Source organism: Panicum virgatum, chromosome 7K (assembly GCF_016808335.1).
Source record: "Panicum virgatum strain AP13 chromosome 7K, P.virgatum_v5, whole genome shotgun sequence".
NCBI lineage: Eukaryota > Viridiplantae > Streptophyta > Magnoliopsida > Poales > Poaceae > Panicum > Panicum virgatum.
In genome coordinates this window covers 36,258,900-36,275,751 of record NC_053142.1, presented here as the reverse complement: position 1 = coordinate 36,275,751, position 16,852 = coordinate 36,258,900, and positions in this window count along the sequence as shown.

The window sequence follows — 16,852 nt, the reverse complement described above, 5'->3', positions numbered from 1 at the left end:
CACTGTAGTGATGAGCAGCGACCATCCAGGTAGGGTCTACCATGTGAATCAAAACGAATTCCACTTCTACCTCCAGAATTTACGAAGTTTGACACCAAGTCACTCGAACAAGGGCCTGCTTTTCTTTTTTGGTAACTTGGAGCTGTTTTTGCGATGAATTCGTGAGGGGGAAAAAGGGTTGTGATTGAAATTGGAAAGTTGTTCCGCAAGGAAATAGCACTTGGTGCCCCCCGGAAGATGGATGCAGGCAGGAACGCCGCCATGTTTTCCTCATAAAAAATGCACAACGCAGATGACTAGTCCCTCCGTTTCAAATTATAGTTCATTTTGACACTTAGAAATACCAAAACGAACTATAATTTGTCTAGAAATGTCAAAACTTAGAACGGAAGGAGTAGATCATTGGATCAGAGCTAGTAGGGACCTCACATCCCAGCCCGAAAACAACAGATGAACACCCAGGGGAGAATAGAATTGGCCTTTCTTTGAGCTTTTGTGCCACAAGACTGAAGACACACACGATCCCCTGCATTAGCTTGTGTTGGTTCAAGCGTTGATACTCGATAGTAACTTGACTCGATAGGCCGCGATTTGTCATCGGTGGGCCTATATGGGCCTTTTGCTTCAGAGGAAAGCGAATCCGTTAGGAGCCCCTCAAGCCCACCTCCATTTCCGCAACCGTCCACTCAAAATGTCCCGCACCGGCAGCCCACATGGGCCCGGTGGGGAAGCGCACCGCGCGGTCACCAACGTGCCAGTGCCGCATCTCAGGTCTACGTCTACTGCAACGGCCGCGGCGTCCCGATCGAGCTCGGCGGGGAGGACCGGAGGAGGAGGGCTTCTACGGCCACCTTGGAGGAAACTGCGACCACGACGGGGAGGGGGCCGCCGGCAACGTATCTTCCAACGATGAGTTCGTCGTCGAGACCGTCGACGCCCGCTAGCTGCGAGAGGAAGAACAAGCAGTCAAGAAGGTGATCGAATCTGCTGCCCCTTATTAAGTTTTTTTTTCCGGACATGTTTGTTTTCTTCAATTCGCATTTCAGAGTTGGCTAGCATAGAAATGGAGACTTCTCACCTGAAATGTGGATCAGAAAGGATTTTCCATTAGAAATGAAAATTCTTTGTATGGACTCAACAATTTATTGACGCTAATCTGTTCAACACACCGGTGCGCTAGTATGCACGGATCGCAACGATCAATCACTAGCGGGCTTCAGATGACGACCGGTCAGACCAGCCGCTCCAACCAGTCAGACCGGTTGAAGACAGAAACACGTAAAAATCTAGAACCTCGAGCTCGGGAGGGACCCCGTCGGAGCTTGAAGATCTAGGGTTGCCTTGAGGTCAGCAGGCCACTCAAGACGTCCTTGAATGCCGTAGAGACGAGCAAAGAACAGCAAAACGGTTGGAAAAGATTAGAGTTTGAGATATTGAGTAAAGAGAATAGTTTTGATTCGATTGTGGTTAGAAAACCCTCAATCGGCCGCAGCCTTTATATTTATAGGCCGGGGAGGACGTATTCCTTAAAATCGGGTTACAATAGGACTCTCAACATGAAACCATAACCCTACTCGGATTACAGGCACAGACCAATTGGGACCGGTCAGCCTCGGTTATTGCAAATTTTGGCCTCCAACACATGCCCCCCTGCCTTTTTGGTGAGCTATGCAAGCCAAAAAGCAAGTACCTAAACATGCTCTAATGATACAGAATTACAACTCTAGCATTGTCCTAAAAATAATGCTAAGGACGATATCCAAATACCGGCCGTCTTCATCTTCAAGCGTCTAGCCAAATATTTGGGTAATATTTCTTCAAGTATCTTCCATTCAGCGTCCTGGATAGACGTTCTCCTTGCAGTGTCTCCACCATATAAAAATTTCCGAAGATAACTTTGACAATTTTGTATGGACCTTCCCAAGCCGGCGACCACTTGCCAAATTTATTGCTCTTTGTCCCAAGAGGTAGAATTGTCTTCGAAACCAGCTCACCAACTTGAAAAGATTTAGGCCTTACCTTCTTGTTATAAGCTCTAGCCACCCGAAGCTTGTCCTTCTCAATTTTCTTCAAAGCTTGTAATCGTTTGTCGCTCACTTTATCAATATCATCCTTCATCAAGTCATGATAATCAACAGCTGTGGTGGGATTTCTAGGGTACCCACAGCTGGGTGGCGGAACGCACCCGCCTATTCCCAGTGAGGGAGAACTCAGGGAGGTACTAGGCGATTGGGCTGATCTTGCTCAGAGACAATCACACAAGAACACACGATCTAGAGTGGTTCGGGCCGCCGGAGCGTAATACCCTACGTCCACTGGGAGAAGTTTTGATTTCTGTTGTGTATGAATCTATCCTCTGCCGGGCCCTGGCTCTCACCCAGCCTGAGGTATTCTAGCGGCGCTCCCTCCTTTTATAGACCAAAGGGGGAGCGGATACATTGGACGTTGGGGCCCCGACAAGTGGGCCCAACGTGCTGTGCAGCATACTGCACCGAGTACTTAAATGACTATAGTGGTTGCGAATCTTTCCTCCGATACGCGTGCTGCTCCTCTGACTCAGGGGGGGGTCTTCTCTTGTCCCGTCAGCTAGGTGCCCGTTGGAGTAGTGTAGCTTGCGGCGTGGCCTGCTGAGGCTATTATGTAGGCGTCATAATGGTGAAGCTGAACAGTCGCATCCATCTGTCATGGCAGACTGGCAGGCGCGGCGTGGGCGGCGCCTCTGGCTCCACTATGCACCTCGGTAATACGCGATCAATAGTGCCCCCTGGTCAAAGAATCGCTTCGGCTTCTGCTGCATTACTGCGGGTGTCCACCAACCATAATGAATGCAGTGGTGGGTGACGCTTAGTATGGAGACCAAGCGTCCTTGTGCTTGTAGACACGTGTCGGCCCCGGACCGCCCCGAGGCAGGGCGTCGGGCGTCGACTTCTTCCCCTGTGAGGGGTCCGGTTATTAAACAGGTGGTCCGGGACCCCATGAGGGGTTCGGTACTTCTTCGGGGGTCCGGACTCCTCGGGAGGTCCGGGGCCCTGGCTGTTCGGGCTGCGTCTCTTCCGGGACACGCGTCGTTCCTGGACCTCTCCCAGTCGTGAGACAGGTCCGGGACCGCTTGTCGGGGGATCCGGCTCCGGACCGCAGGGGTCCGGCTATTTGGACGTAGTCAAGGCTCTTGCCTAGATACAGCAAGAAGGGGTACCCCAGTCCTGGGGTACCGACAGTGGCCCCCGGGCCCACCTCGGGAGAGGTACGAACCCGCGGGTGGGGCCACTATCGCGATGTGTTTCTACGTAACCTGATTACGCTGGTGTGCTTATACAAAGAGCGGGAGCCCGGACCCCTGAGGCCGGCACACCGGACCTCTAGAGTGCTCTCCGCAGGGCGATGAAGGTGTAGGCTTAGGGTACGGAACCAAGCTAAGCGGCTACACAGTCCTCGGATCGCTCAGGGAGCAACACCACCTCCTGGTCCCGGCTCTTAGCGACCGTGGCGAGCGGTCTCTGCCGGAGCGGGCCACCGGAGTGGACTTGGGTCGACCGTGGCGAGCGGTCTCCGCCGGAGCGGGCCACCGGAGTGGACTTGAGTCGACCGTGGCGAGCGGTCTCCGCCGGACCGGGCCACCGGAGTGGACTTGGGTCGACCGTGGCGAGCGGTCTCCGCCGGAGCGGGCCACCGAAGTGGACTTGAGTCGACCGTGGCGAGCGGTCTCCGCCGGAGCGGGCCACCGGAGTGGACTTGGGTCGACCGTGGCGAGCGGTCTCCGCCGGAGCGGGCCACCGGAGTGGACTTGGGTCGACCGTGGCGAGCGATCTCCGCCGGAGCGGGCCACCGGAGTGGACTTGGGTCGACCGTGGCGAGCGGTCTCCGCCGGAGCGGGCCACCGGAGTGGACTTGAGTTGTTGCTGATAATCCGATGAAGCATGTTACCAGACCTCATAGTAAGGTGCAAAGAAACCAAGCCTTATACTAGAGGAGAGCCCGGGACCTCTAAAGATAGCAGTCCTGGATACTAGGGTACTTGTAGCAGGGTAGTGAAGTACGTAAACTTAGGGTACATTACCAGGCTAAGCTACGCGGAGCTTCTCTACCCCAGGATACAAATACCACTTCTCCAGAGCAGGCCCTTAGGGATCCGAACTGCCTTCCAGCTAGAAGGGGTGTCCTCACCTGACCACAAGCCAGCAACTTAACTTGGATTGTTAGCAACAAAAGCAAAGACTCTGTTTGGGAGGGAGAAACGGTTAACCGAAAAACAGCCAACCAACTCGAATGAATGTAATCAGGGTGGAGCCGAGATAAGACCAAGAAAGACAATCTCCTTTATCATTGGGGTTGTCACGGTATACATCAGAGGTCGGGATTACGAGGTCGGACCTCCACCGCTCCGGACCGCTTTTGCCTGTTTGTGTGATAGGGCCAGAGGTCGGGTTTACAAGGTCTGACCTTGACCGCTCTGGTCACACACGTAGACGCCACACTATTACAAAGGAGAAACTCTCTCTTGTTCCTTTCTTAGGAGTAACCTACGGCTGCATGCTATATAGCGCGTTCTTCTTCGAAGGCGAAGGTGCCCTGGATGTGCCTGAACCGCATCATCCAGCATCACCTCGGGAGCTCGAGGGACCCCTCCTTGCCTAAGAGGTGTCACATGCCTAGGTAGCATGAGACAGATTCTTTGGCTTTGAATGGAAGAGGCCCCCTCCCCCTGCCGTTGCCGTCTGCCGATGGAAACCAGACGCCCTTGCGCAGCAGATGGACCGGACGTAGAGCGCGGAGAGGTGCGGTCGTTCGCCGGCTTGTCCTTGGTGCTAGCGCCAGGGGCCCCCGCGCCTTGTGGCGGGGTCCTGTCTGCAGCAGCACCGAGCTACGCTGAGGCGGATCTCCGGTGCTGGCGACGGCAGGACGACACGGTCAACTTCCTCCGAGATGGCCGTCGGCTCCAAGCTCCATGTTGAGAGAAAGTCTTGAGCCGACACCATGCCACCGCAGAGGAGGTGTGGCCGTTGCTTGAGAGAAAACCTTGAGTCGACGTAGGGGCAGCAGCGCCCAGCGGCGCCTCCGCTGTGCGCCGCTCCGCCGGCTCCGAGGTGTCGCAGTGGCGATGCACAGACAGGTGGAGTGAGTGTGGCCCTGCCTTCCTTCATCTTCAGGTTCGCCGTTGCAGAGGAAGAACACAGCCCAGAGGCCTGAAGATCCAGCCAACGCCTGCTGTCCCCACGGACGACGCCAAATGTGGTGGGATTTCTAGGGTACCCACAGCCGGGTGGCGGAACGCACCCGCCTATTCCCAGTGAGGGAGAACTCAGGGAGGTACTAGGCGATTGGGCTGATCTTGCTCAGAGACAATCACACAAGAACACACGATCTAGAGTGGTTCGGGCCGCCGGAGCGTAATACCCTACGTCCACTGGGAGAAGTTTTGATTTCTGTTGTGTATGAATCTATCCTCTGCCGGGCCCTGGCTCTCACCCAGCCTGAGGTATTCTAGCGGCGCTCCCTCCTTTTATAGACCAAAGGGGGAGCGGATACATTGGACGTTGGGGCCCCGACAAGTGGGCCCAACGTGCTGTGCAGCATACTGCACCGAGTACTTAAATGACTATAGTGGTTGCGAATCTTTCCTCCGATACGCGTGCTGCTCCTCTGACTCAGGGGGGGTCTTCTCTTGTCCCGTCAGCTAGGTGCCCGTTGGAGTAGTGTAGCTTGCGGCGTGGCCTGCTGAGGCTATTATGTAGGCGTCATAATGGTGAAGCTGAACAGTCGCATCCATCTGTCATGGCAGACTGGCAGGCGCGGCGTGGGCGGCGCCTCTGGCTCCACTATGCACCTCGGTAATACGCGATCAATAGCGCCCCCTGGTCAAAGAATCGCTTCGGCTTCTGCTGCATTACTGCGGGTGTCCACCAACCATAATGAATGCAGTGGTGGGTGACGCTTAGTATGGAGACCAAGCGTCCTTGTGCTTGTAGACACGTGTCGGCCCCGGACCGCCCCGAGGCAGGGCGTCGGGCGTCGACTTCTTCCCCTGTGAGGGGTCCGGTTATTAAACAGGTGGTCCGGGATCCCATGAGGGGTTCGGTACTTCTTCGGGGGTCCGGACTCCTCGGGAGGTCCGGGGCCCTGGCTGTTCGGGCTGCGTCTCTTCCGGGACACGCGTCGTTCCTGGACCTCTCCCAGTCGTGAGACAGGTCCGGGACCGCTTGTCGGGGGATCCGGCTCCGGACCGCAGGGGTCCGGCTGTTTGGACGTAGTCAAGGCTCTTGCCTAGATACAGCAAGAAGGGGTACCCCAGTCCTGGGGTACCGACAATAGCAGAAAGGTCATTTTGTTTAGCCAATCTATAAACGTCCAGATTTACCTCAACGGGTAAAACGGCCTCTTGACCATAAACAAGCTCAAAAGGAGTAAGTTTAGTAGCACCATGTCTAGATATGCGATGAGCCCATAATGCTTCGGATAAAACCTCATGCCACCTTCTAGGATTCTCTTCTATTTTTTTCTTGATGAGCCTTATCAAAATTTTGTTATTGGACTCGGCCTGACCGTTGGCTTGAGCATAATATGGAGATAAATTAAGTATCTTGATTTTGTAAAATTCGGCAAATTCTCGTACCTCTTTTGAAATAAATGATGAATCTTGATCCGTTGTCAAAGTTTGAGGAATGCCGAATCTATGAATTATATGCTCCGTAATGAACTCAGTTACCTCTCTATGTGTCATATTCTTGAAATGTACCGTTTCGATCCATTTAGTAAAATAATCCGTCGCCACCAACACGAAGCGTTGCTCTTTTGAAGAAGGAGGATTAATTTGACCAATGAAATTCAAACCCCATCCTTTGAATGGCCAAGGCTTAATGATAGGATGTAATAACGCAGCAGGCACCAACTGAATATCACCAAACCGCTGACATTCTTCACACCCTTTATAATATCTAAAGCAATCCGAAATAATACTTGGGCAATAAAAGCCGGCTCTCCTAAGCAACCACATCATTTTATGGTCCGATTGATGTGTACCACAAATGCCTTCATGCACTTCTCCCATAGCAACACGGGCCTGTACCCAAACACATGAGAAGAACATCATCGGCGGTTCGACGATAAAGCTCATCATCAATCAAAATATATTTAAATGCTAAACACCGAATATTTCTCTCTGCACCATGACCAGGGTCCTTTAAATATGATATGATAGGCACCCACCAATCTTGCACTTCGGCCTCAACTTTTTGAGTAGAATTTTCGGCCGAATTGCTGTTCATGCCGCCCTCAACGGTTAGATCGGTCTCTGGACCGATCAGACCGGTCGGAGCGGTCAGACCGGTCTCAGCGTCCGGTCAGACCGGTTCATCCAGAACCAGTGACTCGGCTTTAATTCGCATCGGCTTTCTAATGTTGAAATATTTCTTCGTCACATTATAGCCTGATGCTTGTTGAGCCAGAGCATTAGCCTTTTCATTATCTTCTCTTGGAATATGTTGAATCACAAATTCAACAAAGTAAGAGATAATATCAAGGCATTTATCAAGACATGCATTCAAAACTCCATTATAACATTGGCATACCTTGGATACTTGCTGCACCACCAGAAGTGAATCACCAAAGGCTTCAACATGCTTCACGCCCATGGATTGCAAAAACTCCAAGCCAAATAGAAGTGCCTCATACTCGACTTGATTGTTCGTGCAAAATTCTTCCAATCGGTTTGATAACTCAATGCCAACTCCTCTCCCATCATCACAAACCGATCCATCAAAATATAATTTCTATGGTGTGCAAATAATATAGCCGACTTCCAAATCATGCTCATCATTAATCCGATGTTCAACAATAAGATCCGCTACAATTTGACCTTTTACGGACTTCAAAGATTCGTAGGCCAAATCATATTCTACAAGTGCATAAGCTCATTTGCCGATTCTCCCACTCAAAATCGGCTTTTGTAACATATGCTTAATAACAAGTTACTATGCATGTACTAGATAACAAATAATGCCTCAACTTGGTACAAGTATAGTATCAAGATAAGCACAACTTTTCAATAAACGTATACCTTGTTTCCGCATCAATAAGTCGTTGGCTCAAATAAGTGATAATATACTCCTTCCCTTCGGTTTCTTGAGTCAAAACAGCACCAATAATTTCATCTTCCGTAGCCACATAAAGTTTGAAAGGAACCTCTCTCCTAGGCGCCTTAAGTACCGGCGGTGGAGATAAGTAATTCATAATCTTCTCAAATGACTCTTGTTGTTTTGCCCCCAAGTAAATTCAGCTTCATCTTTTAACCGAAGAATAGGAGTAAAATAATCAATCTTCCCGGACAAGTTAAATATAAACCTTCTCAAGTAATTCACCTTGCCCAAGAACTTCTGCAAATCTCTTACAAGTTGGAGCCTCAACACGCTTCATGGCCTCAACTCGCTTTGGATCAATTTCTATGCATTTCTCATGAATAATAAAACCCAAGAACTTCCCAGCCGATACTCCAAAAGCACATTTGGGTGGATTCATCTTCAAACCATACCAACGCATTCTTTCAAGAGCCAACCTTAAATCAGCCAAATGATTTTCCAAACCGGCCGATTTAATCACAATATCATCAATGTAGACCTCCAATATAACACCAAGTAAATCATGGAAGATCAAATTCATAGCCCTTTAATAAGTAGCACCGGCATTTTTAAAACCAAAAGTCATGATAACCCACTCAAACAAACCGATAAATCCTGGACATCTAAAAGCCGTTTTAGACATATCTTCTTCGGACATAAATATTTGATTGTAACCGGCATTATCATCAAAAAAACTAATGACATGATGTCCAGAAGCTTTATTACTCAACATATCAGCAATAGGCATAGGATACTCATCTTTAGGGGTAGCTTTATTAAGATTTCTGAAATCAATACACACTCTAATCTTACCTGAATCTTTCTTCTCAACGGGCACAATATTAGAGATCCACTCCGCATATCGACAAGACCGAATAAATTGAGCTTCCAACAAACGATTAATTTCCTCCTTAATTCGGTCATTCATAGCAGGATTAAATCGCCTAGCAGGTTGTTTATAAGGTCTAAAACCGGCCTTAATCGGCAGCCGATGTTCAACCAAATCATGACTCAAACCAGGCATTTCAAAATAACTCCATGCAAAGCAATCCACATATTCTTTCAATAATTTTATTAAATCGGCTTTATACTCAGCCGATAAATTTGCATTTACAAAAGTCGGCCTAGGAACACTATCATCTCTAATATCTACCTTTTCTAAAGGATCAGCCGACATAAACCTCTGGCCTAATTTATCCATGTCTTCAGTGTCTTCAATGGCCTCGCACATATCGTTCATCCGTGACCGATAGTGATCAATCCTCTCCATCAACCAGTCTGCTTCAGACTAGTCTGACCGGTTAGACTGACCGGTCGGCTCTGCACGCCGATTTGATGACCGGTCTGACTGATCTGGACATCCGGTCTGACCGGTCTCGCCTGAGTTGCTTGTTGCACTCATTTTATTTGCAATAATGTAGCCGATTCTCCATCGGCTTTAGAGTAGCAGGCACGAACCCATCCTTGGTGCAACTAATCAGTTCGAAATCAGACAAATCCAATCCCGATAAGCATTTGATGTCATCATGCACACCAAGAGTGTTGGAATCGGCGGTTGCAATGTCGGATGAAGTGTCGCCATGGACCACCTCGATCTCATCGCCGATCCACTGAATAAGAATTTGATGTAAGGTAGAAGGCACACATTGATTGGCATGAATCCAATCACGTCCAAGTATCAAGCTGAAATTACCTTGCACCTCGGAGACGAAGAAGGTTGTTGCTAGTGTTTTGCTTCCCACAGTCAACTCCATGGAACCCACCCCTTTAGCATCGATAGGGTCGCCTCCACCCACGCCGCTGACCGTCATGTTCGTCTTGATCAGCTCTTCGTCTGTCCCTCCAAGCTTCTTGTATAATGAATAGGGCACTAAATTCACAATTGCCCCTCCATCAACAAGCATACGAGAAATCGGCCTTCCATTAATGTGCCCCCTCATATAAAGGGCCTTCAAATGATTGTTCGATTCTTTTGGCTTCTGGAATACAGCCTCACGTGGTCCGAAATCCAGAAGAGCTGCTTCCTCCTCCTCCTCCGAAACGTCGTAGTACTCCTCGGAGAAACGCACAACATTTATCTCCATGTTGCTGTGCGCTGGAGAAGCCTCGTAATCCACTAGTTCCTCTTCACCCAAAGCTGCAGGAACTACTAGAACTTCATCGCGCGAACCCGAAGCATTATCTTCGGCCGTTTGCCCAACCATAGGCTCAACCAGTCTGACCGGTTGCACCTGGCGGTCAGATCGATCCTCTGCACTGGTCAGACCGGCCACCTGGAGCGGTTCAACCGGTCCTGTGGACTGCACAGCGGGCTTGGCTCACCACTCCTTTCCTTGAGGAACCATTGGCCGATACTTATTGAAGTGCTCATCCCAGAGTCTTTCGATCTCTTGTTCTTTCTGTTCTTGGCGCCTTAAATGTTGCAGTCTCCTCTTTTGTGAGTGGCTTAAACCCGGCGGGCACCACCTAGGTTGATGGTACTTGCTCGCCGAGCCGCTGCTGCTGGCCTCGTGATCATTGGCCAACACACACTTCTGGGAATCAGTTTGAGCCGATTTTCTAAACACCATCGGCTTCTTTCCAACATCCTTGACCACCACGTTTACATCACCGATTTTAACAACATCATCGGTGGTAGTCTTCCCAGAATCCACTTGCATAGGCTGCACATCCTCCTCATTCTTCTTGATATGATATTCCTACTTTGGAGGATGGGACTGGGCCGGTCTTTGCTGAGACTGGTCTGACCGGTCGGGCTGGACCAGTCTGACCGGTGCGGCCTGTTGCTGCTAACCAGATTGGTGCGGGCCCAATCGGTCATGCACTGTCGTTCTAGAGCCTTCCCCTTGATAATGTGGAGGATATGGCATGGGGAAGCACTGCATCCAGACTCCTTCATGTCCCCACACCGGATTTGTCGCATTTGATGCCAGAGATCCGCCGATCCACTTGGAGAGATAAGAACATTACCAATGCCAACTCCTCTCCCATCATCACAAACCGATCCATCAAAATATAATTTCCATGGTGTGCAAGTAATATAGCCGACTTCCAAATCATGCTCATCATTAATCCGATGTTCAACAATAAGATCCGCTACAATTTGGCCTTTTACGGACTTCAAAGATACATAGGCCAAATCATATTATACAAGTGCATAAGCCCACTTGCTGATTCTCCCACTCAAAATCGGCTTTGTAATATATGCTTAATAACATTGGCTTGACAAGTTACTATGCATGTATTAGATAACAAATAATGTCTCAACTTGGTACAAGCGTAGTATAAAGATAAGCACAACTTTTCAATAAACGTATACTTTATTTCCACATCAATAAGTCGTCGGCTCAAATAAGTGATAATATACTCCTTCCCTTCGGTTTCTTGAGTCAAAACTGTAGGGAAACAGGCACGCCCCACCCCTGTATTTATAGCCCCTTGGGCGCCCCCTAGGTGGGCTCCCATAGGCCCCACCTTGGCCATCCCCTAATGGTCCAACTAAAGCCCATTAGTGCATCTAAGCCCAGTCTAATTTGGATCTCATCCTCATTAGGCTTCTGGCCCTTAAGTGTGTGATCCTATGGGCTCACGCGCGAATAGACATGGCTCGAGTACTCCTACTCTCCAATAGTTGATAGCGGTCTCTAGCAAGACATGTCAACTCCTATGCGCATGCGAATTATATCTGTCGAGCCATTACAATCTTATACATGATGTTCCCTTTGCCTCACGATATTTGGTCTAGCTTCAAGCCGACCACTCTTTCTCGACCCTATGATTCGGAATCCTTGGTTAACTCTTAACCCAAGCATGGCCATGTATTTCCTGATCCGAATCACTCGAGGGGCCCAGAGAAATCTCTCTCTTGCAGAGAGGGGCAAATCCCATCTTGATCGACTATGTCTCACAGCATGCTTCTTGACAGACCCGAAAGCCACCTTTATAACTACCTAATTATGGTGTAGCGTTTGATGGCTCCTAAGTAAATCGGTTTACATCTTAAGTACATACGACGATCTCAGGTCTTAGGACACAGCGTACATATTGTGTAATGAGAAGTCATCATCTCGTGTTGGGTCAGTTCAGTCTCATGTCTCACATGAACCCACATTATTAGTTTGACATCCCCATGTCCATGACTTGTAAAACATAGTCAATCAACTAATATATGTGCTAGTCTAATATTCATGTGTGTCCTCACATGAACTCCGACTAGGAATATTTTAGAATATCCATACAAGTAAAGAGTTTCACAAATACTTCACATAAGCATTAATCAATACAAGTTGTCATCTATGGATATTCAAGGAACACTTTATTAATCATGAATACAAGGAAATATGATTGGCTCTAGGGCATATTTCCAACAGTCTCCCACTTGCACTAGAGTCAATCTAGAATGTATCTAATACCCATTGCTCTTGCGTGCCTCTCATGCTTGGGCTGTGGAAGGGGTTTTGTCAACGGATCTGAAATGTTCAGGTCCGTGTGTGTTTTGCATATCTTGATCTCACCCCGATCGATGAACTCTCGAATGAGATGAAATCGCCGCATAATGTGTTTGCTCTTCTGGTGATTCCTTGGCTCCTTGGCTTTCGCAATGGCTCCACTGTTGTCACAGTAGAGATCCAGCGGGCTAGAGGCATCTTCCTTCGCAAATCCAAACATCACCACCATTTATTGTGAACACACCAAGCTCAACAAGGAACTTCCTTATCCAAACATCTTCCTTCGCAGCTTCCGAAGCTGCGATGTACTCGGCTTCTGTGGTAGAATCGACCACCATCTCCTGCTTGGAACTCTTCCGGCAAACAGCACCACCATTTATTGTGAACACGTAACCTGATTGGAACTTTGAATCATCTTTGTCAGTTTGGAAGCTAGCGTCGGTGTAACCCGTTACAACGAGCTCTTCCTCACCTCTATAGACCAAAAATACATTCTTAGTTCTTCTTAAATACTTAAGAATGTTCTTCATAGCTGTCCAGTGACTCTCACCCGGATCAGATTGGTATATGCTTGTAACGCTTAGAGCATAAGAAAACATCTGGACGGGTACTTATCATTGCATACATAATAGATCCAATTGCCGAAGCATATGGAACTTTGCTCATGCGATCCCGCTCATCAGTTGTCATAGGACACTGACTCTTGCTAAGATGTATGCCATGTGACATAGGTAAGAACCTTTTCTTCGCCTCTTCCATGTTGAACCGTTTCAACACTTTGTCAATATAAGTATCCTGGCTTAATCCTATAAGCCTCCTTGATCTATCCCTATAGATCTTGATGCCCAAAATGTATGCTGCCTCCCCTAAATCTTTCATTGAAAAACTATTTTTTAGTGAAGTCTTTACAGACTCAAGCATAGGAATATCATTTCCAATCAGTAATATGTCATCCACATACAGGATTAGAAATGCAACAGAGCTCCCACTTTCCTTCTTGTAAACACAAGCCTCTTCTTCATTTTTAATGAAGTCAAACCCTTCGACTACTTCATCAAAACGAATGTTCCAACTCCGAGATGCTTGCTTCAATCCATAAATTGATTTACGAAGCTTGCATATCTTTCTAGCAGTGTTTGGATCGACAAAACCCTCGGGCTGCATCATATATATGTCCTCGGTCAGCTTTCCATTAAGGAAAGCTGTTTTGATATCCATCTGCCATATCTCATAATCGAAATATGCATCAATAGCTAGAATAATCCGAATAGATTTAAGCATCGCTATGGGCGAGAACGTCTCGTCATAGTCAACTCCTTGAACTTGTCGAAAACCTTTTGCAACAAGTCGAGCTTTGTGGATGTGTACATTTCCATCCATATCTTTCTTCTTTTTATAGATCCACTTGTACTCTATGGTTTTGACACCATCAGGTGGGTCAATCAATTTCCAAACTTGATTTTTCCTCGTGGATTTTATTTCGGATTCCATGGCTTCTTGCCACTTCACGGAGTCAGGGTCTACCATCGCTTCTGCATATGTCGCAAGCTTATCATTGTCTAACAATAATAATTCCCGCGCTTGGCGGAGCCTTGCCGACCTTCGTGGTTGTGGCGGTGCATCCCTTGCCATAGGCGCCTCAACTTGTTCAGACTGCATTAGCGTCACTGGTAGAGTCTGAACATATTGGCTCATCTCGAACTTCTTCGAGTTGCACCGATATCTGCTTGAAGTATAATCTGAGTTATCGAGTATATGCTTCTTGTCATGGTTGCGTTATTATTCAATGCTTGCATTGCATGATCGCCCTGTGCTGGAGATAGTTAGTCTTTTGTTCTTAGAACTCTATCAACTGCTCCAGTATTCGTATGATTTCTCTAGTGTGATGTCTGTCCATCGGGAGGGTGGGGGCTCTGCGCGGGACACTAGATGTAACACCCTAATTTAAATTTCAGCATTTAATAATAAATTTAATTGAACTTATTTAATTTTCTAAGGTTTTATATGCTTAGACTTGAATTTAAATTAATTTTCTCTCACAAGTAATTAAAATTTTTCTAGGTTAAACACGTTGTTGCATTCATGCTGGTGCATGTTTTTATTTTGCTTGATTGCATAGGAGTTTGAATTCAAATTCATTTGAATTCAAATAGATTTGAGTTGTTTGAAAATAGAATAGAAAAGAGGAAAGGGAATAGAAAAGAGAAAGGAAAACCCAGCACCCAAACCGGCCCAACCCAACGCCACGGCCCGCTCCACCTCTCTCTCTCCTTTTCCCTCGCGGCCCAGCCCGGCCTGTTCCCTTTTCCCGCACCGACCCAGACTCCTGCGCGCGCTCTGGCCCAACCCGCGCGCACGGCCGCTCCAACTCCGCTCAGCCCGTGAGCGCGTCGCCCGCGTCCCACTAACCCGCCGGACGCACACGCTAGACTCTCCTTCAACCTCGCGCAATGGCTGCGCCCGTCATGCCGAGATCCCCGGCGAGCCTTCCTTTCCGAGCCCACGTCGAGATCCTCAGCCAGTCCCCTTTAAACCACCCCGCGACTCCCTACTCCCCATCCCCCACGCCAGCGCCGCCACCGTAACCCTAGCTCCACCGTCTCCGCGTAGCCCCGCCGCGCCGTGGTCCTGCTCCACCGCCGACCCGATGCCCTGCTATGCCTCCACCCCCACGGACCCCCGCCTTAGCTCCGCCTCGACGCCCCGAAGCACGCCAAACTCCTTGCTCGCGACTCCGAGGCCCTGCAGCACGGGGATTTCTCCTGTGCCGCGCCGCCGGTGAGTCCCTGCACCGCCGCAATTTCTCATCTTCGGTGATCCCTGGACCTCCCTGACCCCTCCACCGGCTTTGCAGCTCGACCCCGAAGCTTCCCGTGGAGCCCAGAGGCTCGGAGGACCCATGCATCGACTCGTCCACGGGCACCGCACCGCCCTCGCCGCTCGCCATCGACGCCACCGCCCCTGCACGGCCGCCTTGCTCAATTTCGAGCCTCAGTAAGCACCCCAAGCCCCCGCCATCCTTTTGCACTGGATACCTTCGCTTGTGGCGCACCCTAGGTGCCCCGGCCTCGCTCACCGGCGTTTCCTACGCTGCAGCACCGCCATCGCCGTCGAACCCGCCGCTCCAGGCTTCCCCATGCCTCGATAGGGACACCAGAGGTTTACGCATGCCGCGCTCGTGCTGCACGGCCAAACCGCGGGCTAAAGGACCCACTGTAGCCCCCAGACCACCTACTCCGGTCGAACGCCGCCACGGAGCAGAGCTCCGGCGAGTCGCGCCGCCGCCCCGCGCGCCCGCTTGATCCCGGCCGTTAGATCTGAGACCGACGTCCACGATTAGATTAGCATACCCCTTTGTTCTAAGCCGCTAGATCTGGATCCGACAGCCCAAATCCGCGCGTACCCCTTCGGCCTGGCTCTTTTTCTAAAGAGACCCTGGATTTATCAGTAATCAACCCGCAGTCCTCTATAGTTCAAAAGTATTTGTGTTCAGGTCCTTCTTTTTGTGTTTCAGCCCATGATCTTTTAAAGATTAGAACCCGTAGTCCAGAGCTGTAATTTTTGCATGCTAGACCCTAGATCTATCCTTTAATTATATATAGGTCCCTGGTTTTTGCAGAAAATCCCTGGAAACATAGTTTTTCTTGCAGAAAAGCCCCTAGATCTTGTTTTAGGCCTAGTTTTCGCATTCTAGCTCCATTTTAGGTGTTCTTTATGTCCACGCGATCATTGTAACGCGTAGAATAGTTCTAGCTTAGTTTTGTTTGCTATTTTTATTTATTGTTGTACTGTTTCTTAGCTTTTGCTCTTGTTTGCATGTATGTGTATGTGCTGGACTTGTTTTGGCATTGCGATCGTGAGTAGACGTTGATCCTTCGGAGGAGTACCAGTACCCGAAGCAGCCACCATCTTCTGAGCAGTTTGAGCAGCAGGAGAACTTTGAGGAAGGCAAGTATAACATGAACAACACCCATCACTTTTAAATACATTTTCATACTGCATTTTAATACTGTATACCTATAAGGACTTTCCTAGCCACTTTATATCCTTTATATATATCATTTGGGTTGCATTTTGGTTAGTTGTGCTAGGTTGCTGCGCTCCCACACATAATGGTCCTTTTTAATTAATTTGATTAATGGTATATGCAACTTAATTCTGGGAATGGTCCGCTTGAGTGGCTCACGTCTTGTTAAAAAGTAGTTTTTCTAGAAACATGGTTTAGGGGGCCAGCACGGTGCTTAGTGCTGGGTTGGCCACTCTCCATAAGGACTGGTTCATAGAGCAACAATC